We start from the raw sequence: 23,816 nt of genomic DNA on the forward strand, positions 1-23,816 counted from the left end.
GTGCTTTCAGATTTTCCCCGACAGTTTTATTAGTGAATCGCAGCTGAGTATCTGACAGAGCTTTGGGGTTGCTACCTCTGAAAACAAAGAACAAAAAGTGAGGGCCCAGTTTGGTAGATGCATACACTCGTTTTCCTAATTCAGTTCAGCTGTGTTTGGGACAGGGTGGCTCAGGAGCCAGGTGTTGGCAGATGGGCACGGGGTGTCAGGCACTGGGCTGTGGGGCAGTGGATCCCCGAGCTGTGTGCCCGGGGAGAAATCCTGTGGGCTCAGCTTTGGAACAGCCCCTTGTTCCCAAATTGCTGCCTGGGAATGCTTGGGACTTCACCAGCTTCTGTCTTATCAGTATGCAGCCTCCCTGCCAAAGTGTGAGAGGGGGAGGAAAGATAACCAGAAGGACAAGAGATAACCCAGAACTCAATAGAAAACGGAGACAAGCACTTCTGTGTCTGCTCTGTGGACTTCTCCTGCCATTTAGATAACCTCCGTGCTGGGCCAAATCTCCTCCCCGCTGCCCCGCGAGGCCTGGGGGCAGGAATGGCTGTGCCATGCAGGTCCCTGCAGTGCCTTCGGGCTGCCTTGTCCTGCTCTGCTCTGCTCCTGCAGCAGCCAGGACGGGTCCTGGGACGCTGGGATGGGGCCCCTGCAGCACAAATCGCTGTGCACATTGCAGCCCAATCGCTGTTGTGCTTTATTTCCAAGCGGATATTTTAGGACTTCTTTGAAATCAAATACAGTTTTTTAAATCTAGTCTAAACCTACTAAAACATTCACTATTCTCACTGCCTAATGCATTTATTCATGGCCTATATATATTCCCCTCTATAACTAACCTCTTTTTTCATGTCTTCATTTTTAATAATATTGCTTATGTGAAAATTGCCGGATAAATTATTCAATTCTCTCCATAATCTGGTATATCTGCAGTAAAACTGCTAACCCGGCTCTGTAAATACATCCACAGTAATTCAGGTTGGCCTCCTCTGCTTGTTTGTCCGCTTCTCCTTCCAGCCCCGTGCCCTGAGTGGTGCCACCGAGAAGCTCTTTGCTCCTTATGCTGATGCAGAAGTTCATAGTTGTGTTCCATGTGGAATTTTGTTAGTGTTTATAAGTCTGGAAAGTGATGGGTAATTAATTACTGCCATAATCAGGAGCCCGCAAAGCCTGCCCACTGCCCTGAGCAGCCCTCGGTGGGCAGCAGCTCAGGCCGGGCTCTGTGTACTGATGGCTTTGGCACTGGGTTGCCATGCAGGCAGTGCCTTCTCCTCGTACGCCCTGCAGGTTAGGAACAAAATGGGTTGGTCCCTTCCCTCCCAGCCAGGGCTGCTGCGGAGTACAGTGCTGCCCACAGTCCGTCTCTCTCTTTCCTACATCCCTCATTCTTTCAGAGATGGGGAGCTGCAGCACTACGGCGGTCTGAATAAAGGGCTGAAAGGAATGCTGAGAGCCGCCTTGCTTTGGGCTCAACCTCTTCCAATGACTGCACTAATTTTCGACATAGGAATTTAACTGTGTGTTTGCCCCCCAATAAACAGGGCGAATAAACACTATATCATTTTTACACTTGAACTGTGTTATGATTTTAATGCAGGCTCAGGTGAGAGGAGGTCAGAGGATACAATTAAAAGGCTTTGGTACCATCTGGAGATTAGGGTGTCTTTAACCATGCTTGGGTGATTTATCCATCAGCAACTCATGTACTGCTTCATAAAAACCGGTATCTGTTTAAAAAATGTATTAAAAGAGAGTGTGTTTTTAAAATTGCTGACAGAAATACTGTGTGGTTGCAGGCAAGTGGTGTATTTCTGAACTGCCGAAACAGAAATTCCTCTATAGCAATAACACTGCTCATGTAAATCTACTGCATTTACTGATTTTTATATCAGCTTTGTTTGTACAGGGAAAAAGCACAACAACACCCAAATACCCCCCTCCAGTGAATGCCTGAGGCAGGCTGCAGGGCTGCAAAGCTCCCTGAAGGTGGGGTGAGGTCCTGCTTCCTGGGGGGGGTTTCATGTGTGTTATTGCTTCCTCGATGGGCTTGTTGTTCATTATTTCATTGCTGGGGGGGGGGAGGGGGTTGGTGTGCGTGATTGCTTCCCCAAGGGGTTTTGGTGTGCTTTGTTTCTTCCCAATGAGTTTGGTGTGCATTATTGCTTCCCAGGGGGGATTGGTGTGCGTTATTCCTTCCCTGAGGGGTTCAGAGTGCGTTATTGCTTCCCAGGGCATTTGGTGCTCATGATTGCTTCCCCGATGGGTTTGGTGTGTGTTATTGCTTCCCGCTGGGGGGGGTTCACTGTGCCTTATTCCTCCCGTGGTGGCTTCAGTGTGCGTTATTGCCAACTTCATCTCTGCGATGCCCTCCCTGGAAGTGCCAGGAGAGCGGCTTTGTCACAACGAGGAAAAGTTGTGAGCCTCCTCCTGCATGTCGTTACAAGGCTACAAGTAATAGTGTATGGCATTAGCCAGAATTTATTTGGTAATAAAACAAAACGGGTGCAAAATCAAATATTTAAACTGTCAACTTTCAAAGCAAATGAGTAGCTAAAACACAGTTTAATAATTGATCCATCAATATGTGGATCAAAAGCTGAGGCCGAAATTAAACAATTATTTTTCTGAAATTATATTTGATTAAAAATTTCCTGAAAGGAAAACAATTCAGCCATTCTTCTGGACAGTAATTTATACAGTTTAGTGATCTCGCTGTCAATAATATACAAATAGCACTAATATATTACTATAATGCTTCATTTTCATTAAGACATCTGCCAAGTTCTCAAAAACCTTTTCCATTTGGGACTTGACTTATAATTGCATAATCCCTTGGGGGAGCTTCAATATTATTTTAATCAATTTTAACCACAATACACAATATGGATGATTACATTGCAATGTCATTTCCAAAGTTACTTTCCCCCATTACTCATTTGCAAGACGAGAGGACACTAGAAATATTTGCAAAATATATTCCAGCCAGGAAACGGCGAGCATGCGGAACGCATTTCTCCATCTTTCAGAGGGATGGCAGTTGCCCATCTGCTGCAGGTCTGGGGCCTGGCACACCCAGTGCTGTGGCAGAGGTCCCTTGCCCTGTGCCAGCAGTACCAGTTTGTCCCAGGGACATCAGCCTCTGTAGGCTGGAGCAGAGGAGGCTGAGGGAAGACCTCATCGCTCCCTACAGCTCCTGAAAGGAGGTTGGTGCTGGGTGGCAGTTGGAATCTGCTCCCAGCTGACAGTGACAGGAAGAGAGGTAATGGCTTTGATGGCCTCACATTGTGCCCAGGGAGAGTCAGGTGGGTATGAGGAACAATTCCTTCTCCAGAGAGCAGTTGGGCACTGGCACAGCTGCCCAGGGAGTGGGGGGCACCGTCCTTGGGGGTGTCCCAGAGCCACGGGGATGTGGCACTGAGGGACGTGGGCAGTGAGCATGGGTTGGGGTTGGACATGGGAATGTAAGGGGTCTTTTCCAATCATAATGATTCTGTGAATTTTCTGGGGTCACATTTCATTAAAGCATCCCCCTGAGGTGGCTGTACCCACAGCAGCTCAGTAACATGGGAGATGGGCAAGGGGCAGCCGTGGGCAGTGGGGCCGTGCTGCGGGGTGCTGCATGCTGCAGGTCGGTCAGCCCACAGTGATGGCTGCTGACAGAGCTGTCCCCGTTGTGTGGCTCTGCTCCCACACAGCCCAGTGCAGTATTACAGGAGTAATATTTTCACAAGCACGACCTCCTCTGAATCCGGGTCTCCAATATATTCTGAGCAAACACACTTCCCTCCCTGTCAGCGCACTGCCGATATCTTCCTTCTCCACCTGTTTTTGCCCTAATGAGCACATTCGTTGGGTATATTTAGGTCCTTGAGATGAGGCATGCTGTGCACACATGCTGTGGATGGAGAAGTGATGGCTGTATTTAATTGTTGCACGAGGCTGAGTGCAGTTTCATTACAAATGTTGGTGCTGATCTCAGCGAGGGTGTTCAAAGGAGTAAGGAGTAACTCCTTGCTGCAGACTTTGATGACCTTTTTCGGAGTGGTTCTTGGTGCTGCACTGCTCACAGGGTGGATGCAATGCGGCCAGGCATGAGGTCACTGCACAGAGGCAGAACCGATGGCTTCTTGGTGGGAGCAAACAAACCCAACACACTCTGACCCGGTTTGTGTATGAGCTGAATTACCTCTCTGATGATCTGCAATAAATAGAGTTTGCTCTTGTGAACACTCAGGGCATGGAGAAGCACCAGCAGAAGCATGCTCCTTTCCCCTTGTCCATCATTTGGGGGTTTGGGTCTTCTGTACACCCAGACTGCTGCACCATCCATTGATGGCACAACTGCCATCAACAGGCAAAAATGTTTCTTTTGAACAAATCTTTAAAAAACACTTTAATCTAAGGCACCGGTCCAAAGATCAGCCAAGAGCTCTTTGTCATTGTTAAATACTTTCCTGGTGTACTTAACAAATCTCAGCAGCCTTGTCTGTGGTATAGTTATAACTGCAGTAATTTGTGTAGCGTAAATTCATCCTCTACAGCTGGCTACTGTGTCTGTGGTATGGTTCCATGAAACGTTTCATTTTTGGAAAAGAGCTTTGTTGGCAGGACATGATGGCCTCACGTTGTGCCAGGGGAGGGTCAGATATTAGGAGAAATTCCTTCTCCAAAGAGCAGCTAGGCAGTGGCATATCTGCTCAGGGAGTGGGGGTCACCATCCCTGGGGGTGTCCCAGAGCCGTGGGGATGTGGCACTGAGGGATGTGGGCAGTGGGCATGGGGGGCGGGGGGGGGGGGTGGGCTTGAGCATGGGGATCCAAGAGGACTTCTCCAGCCTGGATGGCTCTATGGTTCTATGACAAAAGAATTCAGGTTATGGTGGCATTCAAAAAAAGGAGCTATTTTGCAACAGAGATCGTGAGAAATGGAAACGTTCCATCACGGCCAGAAGCTCCCAGGCCACCCAGCACTCCGGAGCAAGGCACAGTGGGAGAGTAGCTGCTCTGCCACCGTACCCTCACCATGGGCTCCGTAGAGCTGAGACCACCCCTTTGTGCCTGCACTCCTGTCCCATCCCGTGGCTGTGCCGCTGGCGTTAAGGAAGTTTTGTCTGCTCTACTGCACGCACATCATCAGTGAAATGCACTCTGAATCTCTCTTTAAAAGACATGTAATTGCCTCAGATTCTGTATATTATCATAACTCTTCAAAATTGATTGGTTTTAGGTTTATGGAAAAATATGCAAATACACAGAGAACGACACCCATTCCTCATGGCCGTATAAAAGCAGTTCACAGAGAATCTGTATGATTGAGTTTGATTACTGAACAAAATCTAATTATTTTAGATACACGATCAGGCTTTTCTGGAGAGGCATACTGAAGAGGAGAAATATTTGGTATACGTGAGTGGTGTTTGCCTGCTCGGGTTTGTTTATTCCCATATATTTTGACAGTCCAGAATTTTAAATAATTGATAATGGCATTCACTTTTCAGAGCAAGAGAAACAAGTGCAATTGCACAAAGCATGTGTGTGTTGTGTGTGCCCCCGTGCAAGCAGCCCCTGGGCTGTGTTAGTGATGCCTTTCGTGTCGGGTTGAACTTCGTGCTCCCTTCTTGTGACTTTCACACATTCCCAAGTACAGCGATCTCCATTTTTGGTTGATTGAAGTGCTAAATTTGGATGTTTTCTGCAATGTGATAAGATCGTGTGTCGCTGGGGTCCAGGTGGTGTGGAGGTGTTGTTATCATAGGATTGTCATAGAATATGATAATTGGAGCCGGCTGGACCAGGCTCTGAGCAACCTGATGGAGCTGTAGATATCCCTGTTTGTTGCAGTAGGTTTGGACTAGATGGCCTTTAAAGGTCCTTTCCAACTCAAACGATTCTATGACTCTGTGAACATCCCAGGTTGGGAGATACCCACCAGGATCATTGAGTCCAGCTGTTGTAGGTTTCTGTCTTTGGGTGGACCTGAACAGCTGCAGAGAAGCATCGATGTTACACCACCAAAACCCACTGTACTTAAATGTAGGCCTCGGTGAGGTCAGTGGTGAGAAGGGAGAGGCTCTTCCCCTGCCCAGAGCAACAGGGCAATGTGTTCCGTGGCCACTGGCACTTTTCTTGGTGGGATGAAGGGTTATCGCCAACTGAGTCATTTCCGTGCCTCTTTCAGGAGGGTGTCTCGATGTGGGTGAGTGTGGCTGTTGGGACACTAGGGCTGCCCATGTTTTGAGGAAATTTGTGTGTAATTGTTGGATGTAGAGCCCCTCAGACACACCCTGTCGTCTAATTCAACGGCATTACCTATGCATTCTGCAGCGAGACCCATCATTAATTAGGAGTCTTATATTTTAACCGCAGCATGTTAGAAACCAGTTTGTCTCTCTTTGTGGAGCTCAGAGCAGTGCTGAAGGTGAGAAGAGGTGGCTGCAAAACTCCCGGCCCCCCATCACAGCTGCGGGAGGGGGCCTGGGGCCATAAGGGGCCGTAAGGGGCTGGATGGGGCCCAGCACTGAGCACCTCTTGCCCAGGACAGCACCAGTGGGGCACTGAGCAGCCGATGGCAGCAACAGAGCACGGGGGCCATGTGTGTCTGGGCAGCCAATGGGCAGCTTTGTGCAATTTTCTTCCAAAGATGGCTGCTAAGGAGACAGAACAAACCACCCCGTGTGTCAACAAGGATTTGCACCGTAACATCGATGCCGAAAACTAACTCCATCTCCTCCACTTCAGTACAAATTACAATTTATATGCAACTCCCCACTTCAGGTGGGCAATCCAAAGAAATTAACCTCAGGAGAAAATTGCTTTTTTCTGGCTTAACACATTGCTTATTATCATGTCAGGCAGAGGAGTCAGTGGGGAAAATGCAAAATCACAGGATGATACAACAGTGCATCCATATATTCACAGCTAAAGAACTATTTATTAGGAGAAATGTTTTAAATTAGAAGGGCAAGGTTCATTCCTTATGGCAGCAGGCAGATATTAGCAGTCAGTCTCATGGGCTAATAAAATGAAGAAGACTACAAAACTTCACCTAAAGTGTTGTGCTCAGTTCTGGGGCCCTCTCTACCAGAAAGGCATTGAGGCCCTGGAGCACGTCCGGAGAAGGGCAATGGAGCTGTGTAGGGTCTGAGCACAATCCTATGGGAAGTGGCTGAGGGAGCTGGGATGGGTCAGTGTGCAGAAGGGGAGGCTCAGGGGAGCCCTAATTGCTCCCAGCAACTCCTGAAAGGAGGTTGGAGAGAGAGAGGGTCATTCTCTGCACCCAGGTGACAATGATAGGATGGGAGATGACGGCCTCACGTTGTGCCAGAGGAGGGTCGGGGTGGGTATTAGGAAATATTTCTTCACAAGAGGAGTGATAAGGCACTGGCACAGCCGCCCAGGGAGTGGAGGATCATCATCGCTGAGGGTGTTCTGGAGCTGTGGGGATGTGGCTCTGGTCAGTGAGCATGGTGGGATGGGTTGGGGTTGGATGTGGTGATCCTAGAGGTCTTTTCCAACTTCAGTGATTCCATGGTTCTATGATTCATCCCAAAAGTGGTAAGCCTGATGTGGAAGATGTATTTCTGATGCCAACTTGTAGACACAATGCAGTTTTCTGCAGACTTCCCAAAGCACTATAAAAACTTGACCAAGTTTTCTGTATGGGGAAAAAAAAACAGTGCAACCTGACCCCTACTGCATTTGTGCAATAGATTGGATTGACAGCTGAGATGAGCCCAATGTCACTGCTAACCTGCAGAATGCTGGCTAGCAACGGGCACTTGCAGTGCAGGTGCGAGGCTGGGAAGGACACGGAGCAGTGGGGAGGACGTTTGTCTGCAGGGGGACGCGCGGGGTACCCACCGCAGCATTGCAGGCTGAAGGGAGTTCGGCTTTCCCAACAGCGGGAAGGGGAGCGCGACGCTCGGTGCTGCTGGGCCCGGGCTGACCCGGCTGCATGCTGTGGGCCGGCTGCTGGCTCACCAGCGGCTCTGCGGTGGTCTGCCCGCCGGGCAGGGCTGCGGGCGCACGGTTGTTCTTCCTGGAGGCGCTCGGGCGAGCCGAGCGAACAGCTCACCAGAGGCGAGTTGTCACATTCACTGATTCATCAACACTTCCTCCGGCGGCAGCGGTACCTGTGCCATCTGTGTTGAGCACTTACAAAGAAACCTCTCTGCAACTGCCATACAAATCAGGGGCAGCGCCAAGGTCGCACGGCGGGGAATTTGGGGACGCGGGGAGGATGTTCGCCGGCAATCACCGCGTCCCCGCGCGTCCCGCCGCACCCCGCCCGCTCCGCCCCAGCCTGGAGCGGCGCGGGCCCCGCTGGGAGGTGTGTATTATGCCTGGGTTAATTTACTGATTAATCTCCAGTCGGTGGTTTGTGCTTTCCCCAGATGGCCAATTAAAATTTACAACTGGCAGAGCAGTGCCCCGTTGGCGGGCTGCTGTGGGGCCGCGGCTGCAGGCAGCGACAGACGGTGCGGGCACAGCGCCGCTCCCGGCACCGCTGCCCCCCGGGCACGGCACGGCCCCACCGCAGCATCCCATGCACAGCTCCGCAACACGGCCCCACGGCAGCGCCCCATGGCACAGCTCCACGGCGTGCACCCCAGTGTGTGCCCCGCGGTGTACGGCTCGTGGGGCTATGTGGGGCTGGCAATGGGGAGTGTGGCACACGTGCAAGGGGTAATGTGCTTACGTAGAGGTAGCAGAAAGCCATAGGGCTTTGGCATCCGGCACTGTGCACAAATTGTGGTGGTGTGTCCACCCATAGGAAGCACAGTGCCAAGTGGAGATGGGCTTTGAGTGGTGCTTTGTTCTGAAGGTTTGTGCACGGCCGTCACCGAGCCAGGAGTAGTCCAGAGCGAATTATTGAGAGTGAGGGATTTCCCATTGAGCCAAAGGTATCACGGCAATGGGTGACAGCACAACAATTCGATGTTCTCAGTAGCTGCTCTTATAACTCGGGGCAACCCTGAGAAAAATAAATTGAGACTATGTTGGAAAATGCTGCTTCTGCGAGTGCCTCCCGGAGACCCCGCAGGTCTGTGGCACAGCAAATTCCCTGCTGCTGCTTTTTTTTATTATTATTTAAGAAGACTTCATGAATATTGATGGTAAACATAATAACAGCAATACTCAGGAGTATAGTCAACTCTTGCTGTACAATTCACGTAATTCCCCTTAAATTAATGGCAGTTACACGCATGCCCTGGCTGAAGCCCGCAGCCCCATGGAAGCAGTGCGGAGCCTTCAGCCCCAGCTGCAGGAACGCGGTGCGATGCGTTGCCCACTGGGACTGCAGACGCAGCCCTTGGTGCTGCTGTGGTTTCCCAGTTTCATAGAATCACGGAATGGCCTGGGTTGAAAAGGACCACAGTGCTCATCCAGTTCCAACCCCCTGCTATGTGCAGGGTTGCCAACCAGCAGACCAGGCTGCCCAGAGCCACATCCAGCCTGGCCTTGAATGCCTGCAGGGATGGGGCATCCACAGCCTCCTTGGGCAACCTGTTCCAAGTTTTTTATGTCTAATTCTCTTGCACTGAATTGCATACACATGTACATGTTCCCATGTTGTGTAGTTGTTGCTTTCAGTAAATTCCATTGTTAAATCTATGAATTCCCCAATTGCCGGGGTGCTGTGTGTCCTCCCTCACCCATGGTTCACCCTACAGGTATGGGTTCACCTGGTGACAGGAGCCCCTGCACGGGCAGCAGCCTTTGTTATGGGTGCATCCCCCTTTCCCTCTGCCCAATTTCATTTGACTTGTACAAATCTTAACTGTATTCTTTGTGACTTATCAGTGTTATGGACTCGTTGGAATGCAGGTGGATAAGTGATGTGCTGCTGTTCCTGTTCCCATGTGGAGTGAGAGTGTAAGCGCTCTGCTAAAATAATATATGTGAGAGTTTCAGATCTGCAGCTTTCTCTGAAGCACACATTCTGCCTTGTGATCACCAGAATGGTGCTGGAACACAACACCAGTGGGGGATGTGTGTGGGTTGGGTAAACCTTCAGGTCAGCACCAGAACATGTTTTGTGCTGCGCTTCCTTCTGCAGGGCTCTGCATCCAAAGGGAACATCCAGGAACACGAGTGGAGGTGAGCGTGCTGCCTCAGCTGCCACGTGTCTGCCCTCATCGAGCCATGGGACTCAGAATGTGGTGGATGTGGCAGCTGAGTTGGTGCAGTTTCATCAGAATGACTGTCTTGCTGTTGGCTTGGGAGTGGTGATGGTGGTGATGGTGGTGATGGTGAGGAGGACACAGCAGGGTGAGGATGAGCATGGGGGTTCTGCTGACCCTGATGTGGGTCTGTGGGATCCAAAGCCTCCCCATGACTACAACCATTCAGCTCTCACAGCGGGACTGGCTCCACAGCGCTGCCCTTCCAGGCACTGTGCAGCAGGGATGTGCTGCTGGCTGCCCAGCAGTAGGATGTCTGCACAGTGATGGCTGTGCTCAGGGAGAAGGTCGCTCCCTGCACACCGCAATTACCAGGGCTAATTGAGGGCACCCTGCGGCAGCAGCAGGCTCAGCACAGGGCTGACACAGGACAGACACGGGGCTCTGTGCACTCAGTGAAACGGAGCCCAGTGCTTCCAAACCAATTCATTAGCATGCAGCAAAACATGCTTCCACATCTTGGCATGTTGCCTTCTCTGGCTGAAGGGTGGCAAGGCACAATGTTGTGGATGCGCTGGGTTCCTATGGAGAGAAACAGAGCCTCAGAATTTGGCTCACACTTTTCATGAAGGAATTGGGGCAACAGAGCTGTGAAGGGTCTGGAGCACAAGTTTATGTGTAGAGGCTGAGGGAGCTGGGATGGCTCAGTCTGGAGGAGGCTCAGGAGAGAGCCCATCACTCCCTACAGCTCCTGACAGGAGGTTGTGATAAAGTGGGTGTTGGCCTCTGCTCCCAGGTAACAGCAATAAGATGAGAGGTGATGGCCTCAGGTTGCCCCAGAAAATGGTCAGGTTGGCTACTAGGAAGCATTTCTTCTCAAAGAGCTGTCCTGAAGTGGCACAGCTGCTCAGGGAGGGGGGGTCACCATCCCTGGGGGTGTCCCAGAACCGTGGGGATGTGGCACTGAGGGACGTGGGCAGTGGGCATGGAGGGGGGGGGGGGGGTCGGCTTTGGGGATCCTCAGGGTCTTTTCCAACTGTAATGATTCCATGATTCTATGTTTCTATGATTTGTAGAGCAATGGAAAGAGCCCAGGCAGGCTGGGAGCGTGGCAGTAGCACCATGAAAACTGGTGTTTTGCAGGACACATCCAGCACTCTGCTTCTGGCAGGCTTTGCTGTGAGCACGGCAGCACTGTGCGGAAGCTGTGCCTTGCATGAGCTGCAGGCTCTTAGGTCAGCTGGGACTGGGGCTGTGTGGAGCCTCTTCTCATTTCTAAGCCACTTGCAGACGGAGAAGTAAGAAATTTCTGCAATCAGAAATGAGGAGAAAATAGATCTATTAGGTCCACTAATCTGTTACCCTTGCCAATGCAGTGTGTTCTCTCCAGAGACCTATCAAGTGCCTCGTTCAGCACAGTTTTAGCTATTCAAGTGATGCTGCTTCTGCCATGCCCCGTGGGAGACTGCTAGGAACGCTCTACAAGACAAAGGCATCTTTCCAATTTCAGCCCCTGGTTTTCATTGCTCCACCCCACCTCCCAGTGCTCACTCATCCTTGAACCTTTTACATGTGACCGCTGCAGTGCTCCTGCCTTCCAGCTCTGCTGGTGCCACGCTGGAGCCTTTGATTGGCTCAGCAGGGTGTGTTGGGTGAGCTTGTGGCAGCTCCTGATGCTCAACATTTGCCTCCTGCTGCTGCCCACAGGTTGGTCCCTGCAGGTCAGGCTCCCACATTTGGGTCTCCGGACCTCCAGCCCCCAGAACAGCCCCGTGTCTGGGCTGGGCCCGGCGCTGCCGGCAGCAGTTCCCTGCTGGAAGATGGTGCTTTCCTTCCTGGTTTAACTTACATCTTTATCACTGCTTACCTGGGAGCAGATTCTGACACCCACTTCACCACAACCTCCTCTCCACACATACAGCCAGCACCAGGGAGCATACAGGGGCCATATGGTGAGGCTGTGGCCTCTGCAACAAAGTGAGCTTTGGTGACAGCAGCATCTATCCGGTGATAGATATCTATTTGGTGATAGCTGCCACGCGGGTCATGGGCTTTTGTTTCCCAAGAGGGAACAACAGGCAAAGAAGATTAGTATTTTGGAAAAATCCAACACATGTTAATATCGTGACCTGCACGGTTACTGTCAATAGAGATGGGCTGGTGATCTTTAAAAGGAGATTTTCTCAGGGTGAAGGACAAACATGACATTAGAGTCATCAAACTCCCCATCTGACAAGGACATATAAATTGTAAATGGTCAGGGGCACAGAGATCAGGCTGTCTTTCCTCCAGATGCTTCTCCATCGGCACAGACTGACACCTCTCATCTGCACCTTGTGCCGTGTGCTCCCCGGGAGAGGAATAATTAATTGCTGCATCCTGGTGCCCAGCACTGCCTGCAGGTGGGAGTGCAGAGTGGGGCCACAAGTGTGAGGAGTCCCAGGGTCCAGTCCTGGGCTCTTTGCACCTCAGGCACCCCACTGGTTCCAGTGTGCTCAGATGGCCCCAGTCCTCATCCCCAGTGGGGATGTGGTTCATTTGAAACCAGTGCCACAGCAGCCTCGTGAGCATCAGGAAACTGCTGCAAAGCACAGCTCCCACCGCATGGCTGTACATCTGTGGGAACATCATGGGACTGAGAACTTTGTTGGATTGGGTCTATATAGGAACCTCACTGGATTGAGGAACCTAATTGGATTGCTCTGCGTGTGAATCTCATTGGATTGGTACTTTATAGGAACCTCACTGGATTTATCCCATCTGAGCAGGAGCACGACTGAGATGTGTTTAGTCACTGAACTGCAATTAAAAACGAAAAGGCAATCAGCATGCATGCAGAGCCTGGGATTGTGCAGAGGAAGGATGCACGTTCCCTCTGTTCTGGTGAGGAGCTTCTGCCTATGGGTGCAGCACCCTTTACAAGCCAGAAGGAATGCAGTAAAAACCCGGGTGCTGTTCCTTGCAGGAAACCTTCAGATGTATCCCACTGAACGGGCAGCAGTGTTCCCAAGCACTGCTGTCAGACTTTTCAAGTTCCCCTGCCCGTAAATTAACATGTTTGTCAGTGCTCACAGTTCTCAGTCACTGTTCACGGCACAAGGCTAAGATAATCATGGGGAATTCCTAACAGAGAACAAAATATTCCTTAGTTTCCTAACCCGTTCATTCATGTGCTCGTTTAGACAGTCACTTGCATTCAATTAAGAACATTTCAACTTACCTTTTAGGACTTTGTACCAGAATAACCTAACGCGGATGCTCCCAGTATCCCTGAGCAACCACGCCAGCAGCCCCGGGTTAGATTTATGTGCACCGGATTAAATGACCCTTTCCTGAGCAGAAAGGAATCAGCTGAGCAGGAAACAAAGAGCGCAAGGGGAGAGCAGAACTTCTGTCACCCTCTGCTCCTGCTCTGCAAACTGCAGTGTGAGGTGCAGGGAGGCAGAGCGGAACGGCAGAGTGAGCAAAGTGCCCACGGCCAGCAGGGATGGGCCTAGAAAGGAACAAAGCCATGCCCAGTGTCACCAGTATGAACACATCGCCTCTGTCCTCAGCACAGGTAGAAGTGTGTGCATCTCACCAAGGGGTGGATGTCCCCTCCGTGTGTGTGTGTCTGTGCGTGCTTTCTGATGGGTCACATCAGAGCGCACTGCGGTGCACGGTACCCAGTCTGGCAACTTACCGATGCCATCCACATTTAATTAGTAGACGTTTCTTCTCCGTGTGCATATTTACTCAAATTCCTGTTCCTACGGCAACCCAGCAGCAGCGCAGCGCCGGGAGCAGCCTGGAAAGGCGCAGCGAGGAGCGGCCGCTCCACGTTCAGATGGTGCAGCAAAGCCGGGCTCGGCCGGGGCAGCGCCACAAAGGCGGCTCAGAGCAGCTCCCGCTTCACGGAGCCCATTCACAGTGTGCCCAGTTTGTGTTTATTCATGGGGACCGCAGCACTGAGCTGTGGGAGACGACTCACTTAGCGCTGAGCTCTCAGTAATTGGCTATCAGCTCAGGTAAGGGATTTTTTTTTTTCCTCTAATAATCACATTTTCATTTTAAAATCCCTACCAAGGGAGCGGCCGGGCAGTATTCACCCCACTCCTATTCACAGGCGCTCTCCTTGCCGATGTGGTCGCAGTTGTAAAGCACACAGAATATCCGAGTTACCGAACGGCACCGCAGCCGTTCAGAGCAGAAAATGCTCCTTGGAAGAGGACTCACATTGCCGCTCTGATTTGCGTTCCTACCCGATTTCCCTACCCGGTGTGAGCACCGCGTGCACCGAGCGGGGGGCTGAGAGGAGGTGCACACCCGGCAGTTCTGTCCTTCCCCCCTATTTTGGTTTATAAATGTCCCATTTTTGGACTCGTGGAGGAAAATGAGAAATAAATGTAAGTAAGAAAAAAAGGCCGTTTTTAAATTAGAGAAAATCACCTCATTTAAACACGTTTTAATGCTTATGGCGCTCTGATTCTTTTGCATAAAGGTACATTGTAATCCTCCTGGCAGCTTTGTTTTCAAACCTGTTGGCACAATGTAACGTGAGAGCAGAGCTGCTCTGCAGCATACCTACAAACAGTGAAATTATCAGTGCATTATGAAGACCTCTGAAACATTCATTTTTTCACAGATACCCCAGATGTGTTACGGATTTCAGAGGCTAAATTGTGTATGTATTTTTATGGGTGGACCTTCAAGGCATTCTTAGGGGAAGATCTCCCCAATCAGCATAATAAGGACAAAGGCATCAGGAAGGCTCTGAATTAGCGGGGCAGGGAAGGAAGGGAAACTCTTCCCACCTGACCTTTCAGCACCATTTATTAACTCTGGGTTGCAAGCAACAAGTTTAACGGGGGGCTCTGCAGGGAGGGGCGGCTTTGTGCTCAGACTTCCGCTGCAGAAAGTACTTCGGTATCGGTGAGCTGCTTTGCAGACCCCTGCGCCAGGCTGCCCTTGTGCCTGAGCTGAGCTTTTGTCTCCCTTCCACCAGCGGTCCTCTTTGTGTCAGAGCAAAGCATGGGAGTCGCACCACGCGTGACGCCTGCATGGCAGCACACACCGAGCCGCGGAGACGTCACACAAGCAGATGTGCCACAGCCCTTTGGTAAGCAATCACCGCGAGGTAATTGGCTGCATTTATCCCTTAATGTCACGAGTCTGGAGTCCAAAAATGACTACTTTTACAAAAATAACTTTCAGGTGCAATCAACAAATGCAAACACGCTCGGAAATCTTTTAACTCCTTTTAGCCGCAGAGTGGTGGGAGATAACAGATTGCATTTCTATGCATTATTACTCGCTTCCAACGCCGTCGTTTCCCTGCAAATATTAGCTGTCCCGTGAATTAATTAATCCCCACAACCCGACAGCGGTGCGCTTTCTTCCGTGGCCCCTGCCCTGAACCCAGCAATCCTGAGCGTCCTCCCGCGCTTGTCTGGAGTGCGTTTTAATACCAAAGAACACAACAACTAAAATGCCATTCCCTGGTTTTATGAAAAAGCAATATCGGAGAGTAAATAGGGCAAATACCAACAAGGAGGGACACGCAAGTTGAATCGAACAATAAAGTCAAATAATATCACTAAATGGAAGCGCAGCGGCAGTGGGGGGAGCTCTCTCGGTGAGCTTTCCAAAGCCTGCCGGTGAGGAGCGTGGGAGCACCCCGTCCTCCTTTGGAATTAGCAGCAGCAGCCAGGACTGGATTAAACCTCTTCAAATAACTCTCCAAGCAGAGAGAAAGCATAAAAGGGAGTGAAAAAAAAAAAAAATCCGGCGCATTCTTTTGCCACCAGTAATAAGCTTACGCTTGCAATAGACCTGTTAAATAATTAGAGTTAAATTGCCTCCTCTCCTACCACCACCTTTCTCGGCTTTTCACTTCGGAGTCGCAGCCTAATGGGGAGGGATGGGGAGGGAGATGCAGGAGAGCCGTGCCCCACTGCTGCACTGCGGGCTGCACCACGGGCACACGGCCAGGCGGGACACAGCCCACAGCTGCACACGCGTGGCACGGCCCCGCACACGCGTGCACCCCCGGCCCTGAGACAGAAGGCACTGAGAAAGGAATTGAGATTTGCAGATCTGATAATGAGCCAGTTAATGACATAAATGATACCTCAAGAACCTCACTAAACCATCCAGGTCCTACAATTTAATCTGTAATAAATACTCCTGCATCATTGCGAGATGGCTGCTCATAATGGCAAATGAAATATGCTGGTATGATAGGTACAATAAATCTGGATTTTCCTATGGTTCCCTCAGGCTAGAACAATATGTAACCAGAGTGCGCACTGTCAGGATGAGCAGATCTCAAAGCCATCATAAAATCTAAATGGGGACTAATTAGGAGGCCCTTCCCTTCTAGAGTTACTATTTCTATTGACATTTTCCATGCATGAGCCCCTCCATAACATCATAAGTCACCAAGATAAGAACTCCCTAGATTATAGGGAAAAAGCTTTAATGGAGAAGTTGAACTCAAAGGCGATGCATAAATTTTCCTTCTGATACCACGGCAAGTCTGTGTGCTCTACTTTCTTTACAAACTTTCCTCCCTGGGCCCGGCTGCGGCTCCGCCATCCCCATCACTGCAGCGCTGCCCAGGCCTGGGGGATGTGTGCCTGTGGGGCTCCCCCGGGCACCACTGGGGGCTCCATGCCCAGGACAGGAGCGCCCAGACCCCGCTTGTGCCCAGCCCTGCATATGGAGCCCCCGAGTCGCAGGGCTGCTCCCAGCCCAGGCTGAGACATGCGTACAAGCCAAGATTTATTGGCTGTTTACAACAGGCTTTACATTTAATTTTCCCTTGTCACTTGCACACAAGTAATTGCCCTGGTGTGTACGTGCATATTCCTGGTTGTTGGAGGTGCGGACACATGTCCTTGCTGCTGCCCTGATTAATGGCCTCAGGCCCAGCCCCCAGCCCAAGGGTTTGGGAATCATCCCAGTGCGATGCGAGGTGTGGTCGTGTTATTGAGGTGAACCATGAAATGCCCTGCTGTGCCGTGCCATTTCTTGTCATTCCATGCCACGAAGTGCCACAAAGTGCCATGCTGTGCTGTGCTGTGCTGTGGTGCCATGCCATGAGATGCCATGCTGTGCCATACCATGCCATGCTGTGCCGTGCCATGGAGCGTCATAAAGCGTCAGGTCATACCACGCCATGCAGTGCTCTGCTGTGAAGTGCTATCCTATGCCATCAAGTGCCATGGAGTGCCATCACCTGCCATACCGTGCCAGCAAGAGCACAAGCCCACACAGTCATCACAGGCAGAGCAGCTGTTGCTACTTTAATGGAAAGCACAGTCTGATGGCATAGTCATAGCAGCTGCAGTTGCACAGTACTGTTGGCACACACCATTGGTAGCCGTCATCATTGAAGTGAGCAAATCCACTAATTCAAACTGACTGTGCCACTGGGATAAATGGATTGAAAACTCAAAGTCTGGGTTCTGGCAGCTCCGGAAACCTGGCGAGGGCAGTGGGGGTTGGAGGTGCGATGGCCCATCCCAGCACCACTGGGCCTGGCAGCATTGGAGCATCAGCTGCTGTGCCCCCAGCTGTGTGCTCACACGGGGCTGCTCACACGTGCTTTGGGCGTGCATGAGCCAGAGATGTTTGTGCTTCTTCAGGATGTCTATTTCTGTGAGTTAGCAAGAAAATAGGAGAGTGGGATCTGTGCCACGCATATCATCCACAGCCTCCCCTTCTGTAGCCGCAAAAAATACCTCAGAAAGGAATTTGAGTGAGCTTTCACAAATATTTTCCCCTTGCATGCATAAAACAATGAAGCAAATACTCTGAGGGAAAAAAATGCAGCAAAGTAAGTTGTGTCATATAGAACTCACGACTGCTCCTGCCTTGGTGGCATTTATCTGTGCTCACCAGGGCAGACCTCGCACTGTGAATTACCGCATCCCTCCCACTCCTGAAGGATGCTGGCAGGAAGGCCCCGCCGCCCCGTGCCGTCTCTGTGGCCGCTGCTCACCCTGCCATTGTCAGAGCAGGCGCTGCCTGGCGCTCCCATTGTTCCCATGCAGTGAGCTCAGCCTGCGTGCGCCGGTGTTAAAATGCAATTCCGCCGGAGCTGCGACCCGATGGGAAGGCTGGCCTCCTCACGTGTGATTATCTTTGATCTTTGAATGCACATTATATTTTTGAAAATTACTGACATGGGTAAACAAACATTTTCTCAAAAACAGCATTCCTGCAGGATGAGTCTAAATACCCTTCTCTCAACTTTGTGTTTGCACAGAGTTATACAGGGGAAATGAGCCTTCAGAGAATTATTAGAGGGCAAACGAGAAGCGGCCAAGTTTATGAAAAAATAGCACAAAAATGACTGGGAGGATAGAGATCTATATCCTAAAGTCAACTCCGCTTCCATTTCATTTTTTTAAAGGAAAATCTCCCCTGGCTGAGATGCACGCTGTGTTTCCTACCAGGGCTTTGCAGAGGGGAGGGGCGACTCTCCGTCCCCCAGAAGCGCAGAGGGACCCCACTGCTGTTTGCTGGGGCTGAGGGAGATGGACCTCACTCCGGGCTCCGGTTCAGCTTGTGTTAATGGGGAAGTGGGGTTCGGCTGAAGCACAAGGAGCTGCTTAATGAGAATTGCCTAAGAGAAAGTGTGCAGTGCAGCAGAGGGGCACAGCACCGTGTGAATAAAGGAGTGTGAGAGGAGTGGCACAGCGAGGGCTGCAGCGGTGCCAGCCGTGCTGGCAGCACCAGGAGGGAAGGCCAGCCCTGCACGGGGCTCCTTCACAGCACGGCCACTGCCGTGTGCTCATCTCAAGGTTCCCATCCGAGCACCTTAAGGACGCTCACATACAGTATCCCCATGGCAGAGGCAGAGCTGTTATCCAAAGTGCTGCTGAGATACACTGAAATGACGGTGTATAAATATCAAAGATCAACACCCACTAAAAGGCCAAAAATTCAGGGAAATGGGAAATAAGTATGTTTAGGTTTTAATGCTACATTAATTCTTGTCCAAGTGCTGTTGCATTTAAATGGACCTACGGCCATGCGCTGGAAGAGGAGCCAGCAAGGAGCAGCACCCTCACATACCCAGTGTATTGCCGGTACTGAGGTGGCTGCTCAGGCCCTTTATTTCCATATTTGAGCCATCAGCTTGTGTTGTGCAGATGGGGATCAGTGGGTTTGTTCAAAACCCAGCCAAGCAATTGGGAAAATTTGCTCAGCACCATTCCTTCCCTCTGGTTTGTGCTGGTTCTCCCAAGGCGTGGGGTGGTGGTGTGGCATGGCTGGGTGAGGGGGGCACAGCCGCACACCATGGGACTGCCTGGGACCATCCCCACAGCGCCAGTGTGGCCTCACCAGGGAAGAATGATTTATCAAAGATATAAATCAAAATGACTGTTTAGCAGCACTGATTAGCTTCAGATGAGTATTTGTGGAAGCACAATAGCATCTAAACATGCCATGTCTTGGCTACCGTGGCACGGCGTGTCTCGTTTAGTCCACATGCCCATCTGTGTGTGCCCTTTAGTGCCTGTAAAGATTTAAAATTGCAAAGAGAAGAATTTTATCTCCTGTTGAGGACAACCCCATTTCACACGCACCAGCTCTGCAATCCGGAGGGTGTAATTCAGGCGTGCAGGACGCGGCTCTGCAGACACGGCCATACATCACCTCGGCACGGCTGCCATGCACTGCATCCCCTGCTCACACCTCCCCTCCGTCCTTCCCCAGGAGCAGTGAGCGAACGAACCAGTTGCACATCTGCACTGAGCAAGCCAAAGCATGAATCCTGAAGGCACGAGTGGAAACAAAGAGGTCAGTGCCTTCAGAGCCCCCAGCTCTGTGCACACGGTGCCGGCCCATTGCCCACCAGCAGCGTGGGGCTGCAGTGGGTGCTGTGGGGCTTCATGCTGCAGCTGCCCCAGAGAAGGCCAGCAGAGACCCTGCTGGTGTGCATCACCATTGGAAACAAGAGGGGGAATGGGTGTTGCTTAGCAATGCACTACGGCACGCTCCAGTCCTGGGGAATGGGCAAAGAGCTGTCAGAAACCCCAGCATTATTATTACTGTTATTGCAAGAGCACCCAGATGCACACGGCGCTTTGCAGACAAAAGTAATCGGTGGTCCTTCAGCCTGTGGAGCTGCAGTGGCACAGGATGCTGCCCCAGGCAGCAGTGGACACGGGCTGTGGAGCAGAACAGCACAGCATGGCCCCTTTTGGCCCTCTCCCTGCACCCACTGATGGTGTGGGAAGGTTTCTTTCTGAGCACGTTAAAGTGAGAAGTGAGCGCTGCCAAACTTCACTTTGCATCTCTCTGTCCCGGGCTGCTGAAGCTGCAGTGCAGCCGCTGGTGCACGGTGTTGATCTGAGCTGGTGTGCACCTGATTGCTTCGTTACCGGGTCGGCTGTCACATCCATAGGAGCAGTGTCACGTTCTGAAGGACCCATTAACACCTGTTGTGTGTGGGGAGGTATCCTGCAGGCTCTGCAAACCGTGCCGGCTGCTTGCTGTGCGAGATGGACGTTTCCTTCTGGTGTGGCTGCTCTGATGTACACACAGACACCTCGCTTCCAAAGGCAGACACACAGCTGCTGTTGCACTGGAGCAGCCCTGGTAGTGGGTCATTGTACTGCTCTGAGCATCTCCGGCACTGGGACCCAAATATAACACGAGCACTTGATCCGGCACACATTTCGGATAACAGAAAACTTCCTACAGCTTTTAATGAGTTCTGGACCGGGTCCCAGGTCGTCGTCGTGCTGTTTTGTGAAATTACTGAGATTTATGTCCAGCTATTTAATATCAGCCTGAAAAAAGACCCCAAAGCCCTGCCCCCGCTCAGCAACGTGTCGTGCTCCCCAGCCAAAGACTTTAATCTTTCATCTTGTTTGGTTTTTTCCCTCTGCGCTGATGGTTTTTTTCCTAACTCGGCCACCTCAGCACAACGTTTTGCAGGCACCTGGCAGAGCGCAATGCAGCAGCTGCAGGCAGGCCGTGGCTTCCAGGAGGTCAGACGGTGAGCGGTGCAGGGCAGCCCTCCCTATTGGGGTCCGGCAGTGCCCATCTCCAGCTGGAGCCGCCGCGGAGGGGCCGTGCTGTGCCGGGGAGCTCCGAGCCGATCGTTTTAATACCAGAGCGACACCAAAGGGGGTCAAGTAAATAAATATGCATGCCTCACTAGTTCAAAATAATAAAATTCCAATGTGTGCAAGCCTGCTTGTTGAACATATGTTTGCGGCACGGCTAAGCCATCTGGCTCAATGTCAAGCATTTACACCAACTGCAGTCTTACACTACCTGACAGCAGAAAAGCTTTATTCCCCTGGTGTTTGGGCACAAATGGAGAAATATTATTGAAATGATTATCTGCATCAAGACTCAGATTTGGTTTGACATTTAGCTGGCTCTGTTTAATCCAAAGGGTTGTCTGAATGAATAAAGAGAAGGGTTCCTCCAGAAGATGCTGCGAGCGGCCGGGAGAGCCAAATGATTAATGAGAGCCGGAGCCGGGCGCACCCTGCCCACCTCCACCCGCATCGGGAATGAGGACGCACTGCAGCCTGGTGGGATGCGCACAGCCACAGTTCTGGGCAGAAGGGACTGGGAAGGATTGCTCCACATCCCGGCTAAATCCATCTACGGGAAGTCCCAGGGCGCATCCCTGCATCAGAGCCGGTGCTGCAGGAGAGGAGAGCGTCCCGTGCTGTCCTGGTGCCGTGCAGAGGGCGCGTTGCAGGTCTGGAGAGGGTCCATCCCGGCTCCTTTGTAGAAAGGTGTGCCGTGACACAGGAACAAAGGAAGAACAAGAGCGCGAAGTTTGGAGCAAGTTAATAAAAAGCGAGTGGGAGCAGGATTTGTTTGAACTCACAGGGCTCGCACTGACAGAGACAAATCTATCTGAGGAATCAGGCGTGCTACATCTGAAAATAAAATGGGATGGAGCTGCAGAGCACGGGGTGATGAGCAGCGTTACGGCCCAGAGAGCCGCTCTGCCTGGGAGTGCTGAGCAAAGAGCCCCTCCCTCCCCCCGGGAACGCACTGTACCATTTTATTCCCCTTTTTCTTTACATTTCCACTTCCGATCGCTGATTTGGATTTAAAATTAATTTGGTGATTTGAGTTTAATAAGAATGTTAGACATGATTTCCTTCTCACTCTTACTTTTAATTAACTTTTTAATTGAGATTTAAATGAATTCTAATGAACAGAATTGGTCGCCTGATGGATTTGTTGCAGCGGCGTGGTGAGGGATCAGCGTGCTGGCAGCAGCGTGATGTATCGCTCTGCGATGTCAAACAGCTACAGGTTAATTTTTCGGCAGAGGTTACTTAATGTCGGCTGAAAACAATCATTTCTTTTTGATTTATTAGTAAACAGTTGCTCAGAAGCGCACGGCCCGTGGTTCTTAAGCACACCGTGTTTATGCACAGCCACCTCTGCCAGCCATCAGAGTGGGACAGCGATGGGGGGGGGGGAGGAGGAGAGGCTCTCAGCAGTGGCTTTGGCTGCCGGTATTGCCCATGGACAGCGGGACCTCCAACCCACTGTGATGCACATGGGGTTCTGGTTCGGATGGGGTGACCCCATCATGGCTCTCTGAAATAAATCCCTGTGAAAAACCCCTTGGTTCTCCTGTTAAGAGCACTGAGCAGATGAGGGCACACACTGTGACAAAGTTGAGCACGAGCTGTGTTTTCTAATGGCACAAATGGTCCATTTTCATAGAGTCACAGAACGGCCTGTATTGAAAAGGCCCACAATGCTCATCCAGTTCCAACCCCCTGCTATGTGCAGGGTCGCCAACCAGCAGACCAGGCTGCCCAGAGCCACATCCAGCGTGGCCTTGAGTGCCTCCAGTCTGAAAGAAAATGGCCAATGTGTGATTAATTGCAAGCTCACAGAATTTGCAGCTTCACGAGTAAATCAGCTGCTAAGAAGTGCTAACTTGCTAAAACATAAACTAATTTTAGTCTCCAGATATTAAAATATAATCCATCTTCCTCCTCCATGGGGAAGCTAATTACGAACCATGACTGGCAGAAGGGGAATAGAATCATAGCACCACCCCTCCGTGCCCACTGAGCCGCGTCCCTTCATGTTGGCAAAGCTGGGGCAGCTCCACCAAGAGCTGGGACAGCCCCTTCTGCTCATCCCATGCACAACGACAGCCTGAGCCCCCATGGCCTGCGCTGCCCCTCTGCTCCATGGCCGTGCCTTGGAGCCATCAGAGCCTGGCTCACGGCGCTCGTCCTCCTTCCCACAGCAGGTGTAAATCAGCAGTGCTGGGCCTCCGCTGGTGTAACTGCAAAGCTTACGAGAAATTACTGCCGTCAGAGCATAAAGCAGGATGTATGGAAAAGGAGAATGGGGACGGTGTGAGAAAATGGGATGGGAGAGAGAAATATTACCTGCAGCGCCCCAAATGGTTTGAAATATAGGGTGCTACCGAACTGAAAGAGTCAAGCTTCAAAGTTTCGTTCTGCGGACTGTAAGTAATGTGTGGGAAATAGCACTCAAAGTCTTGCCCTCGTTTCCCCAAACACCACGCACTCAGCAGGTGAGGGGCATCCCCTGAGGGCACCCAAAGGCCCACACTAAGGGTTGGCATCCCTGTGTGCCACCTCCCCGTGTCAGTTCTCAGGCCTCCCGCAGCAGCACCTCACGCCTCGTGGTACCCAAGGAGAACAAACCAGCATGTTGAGGTGGAGGTGAAAGCTGTT

General features: G+C 51.3%; 1 protein-coding gene across 2 annotated transcripts in view; it reads left to right on the forward strand.

Moving 5' to 3' along the window:
* LOC101749716 overlaps positions 1 to 22,371 on the forward strand; it is a 35,504-nt gene extending 13,133 nt beyond the window's left edge. Inside the window, exons 1-3 of one of the 2 annotated variants that reach the window (XR_001467681.3) lie at positions 13,870 to 14,123; positions 15,101 to 15,214; positions 19,825 to 22,371. The gene's annotated coding sequence lies outside the window, so the exon portion shown is untranslated. Of the gene's footprint in view, positions 1 to 13,869; positions 14,124 to 15,100 lie in introns of those variants that run through there. The other variant, XM_046943872.1, reaches the window with a different exon arrangement.
* The last annotated feature ends 1,445 nt before the right edge of the window (positions 22,372 to 23,816 follow it).

This window comes from Gallus gallus, chromosome 7 (genome assembly GCF_016699485.2).
Source record: "Gallus gallus isolate bGalGal1 chromosome 7, bGalGal1.mat.broiler.GRCg7b, whole genome shotgun sequence".
Taxonomy (NCBI): Eukaryota; Metazoa; Chordata; class Aves; order Galliformes; family Phasianidae; genus Gallus; species Gallus gallus.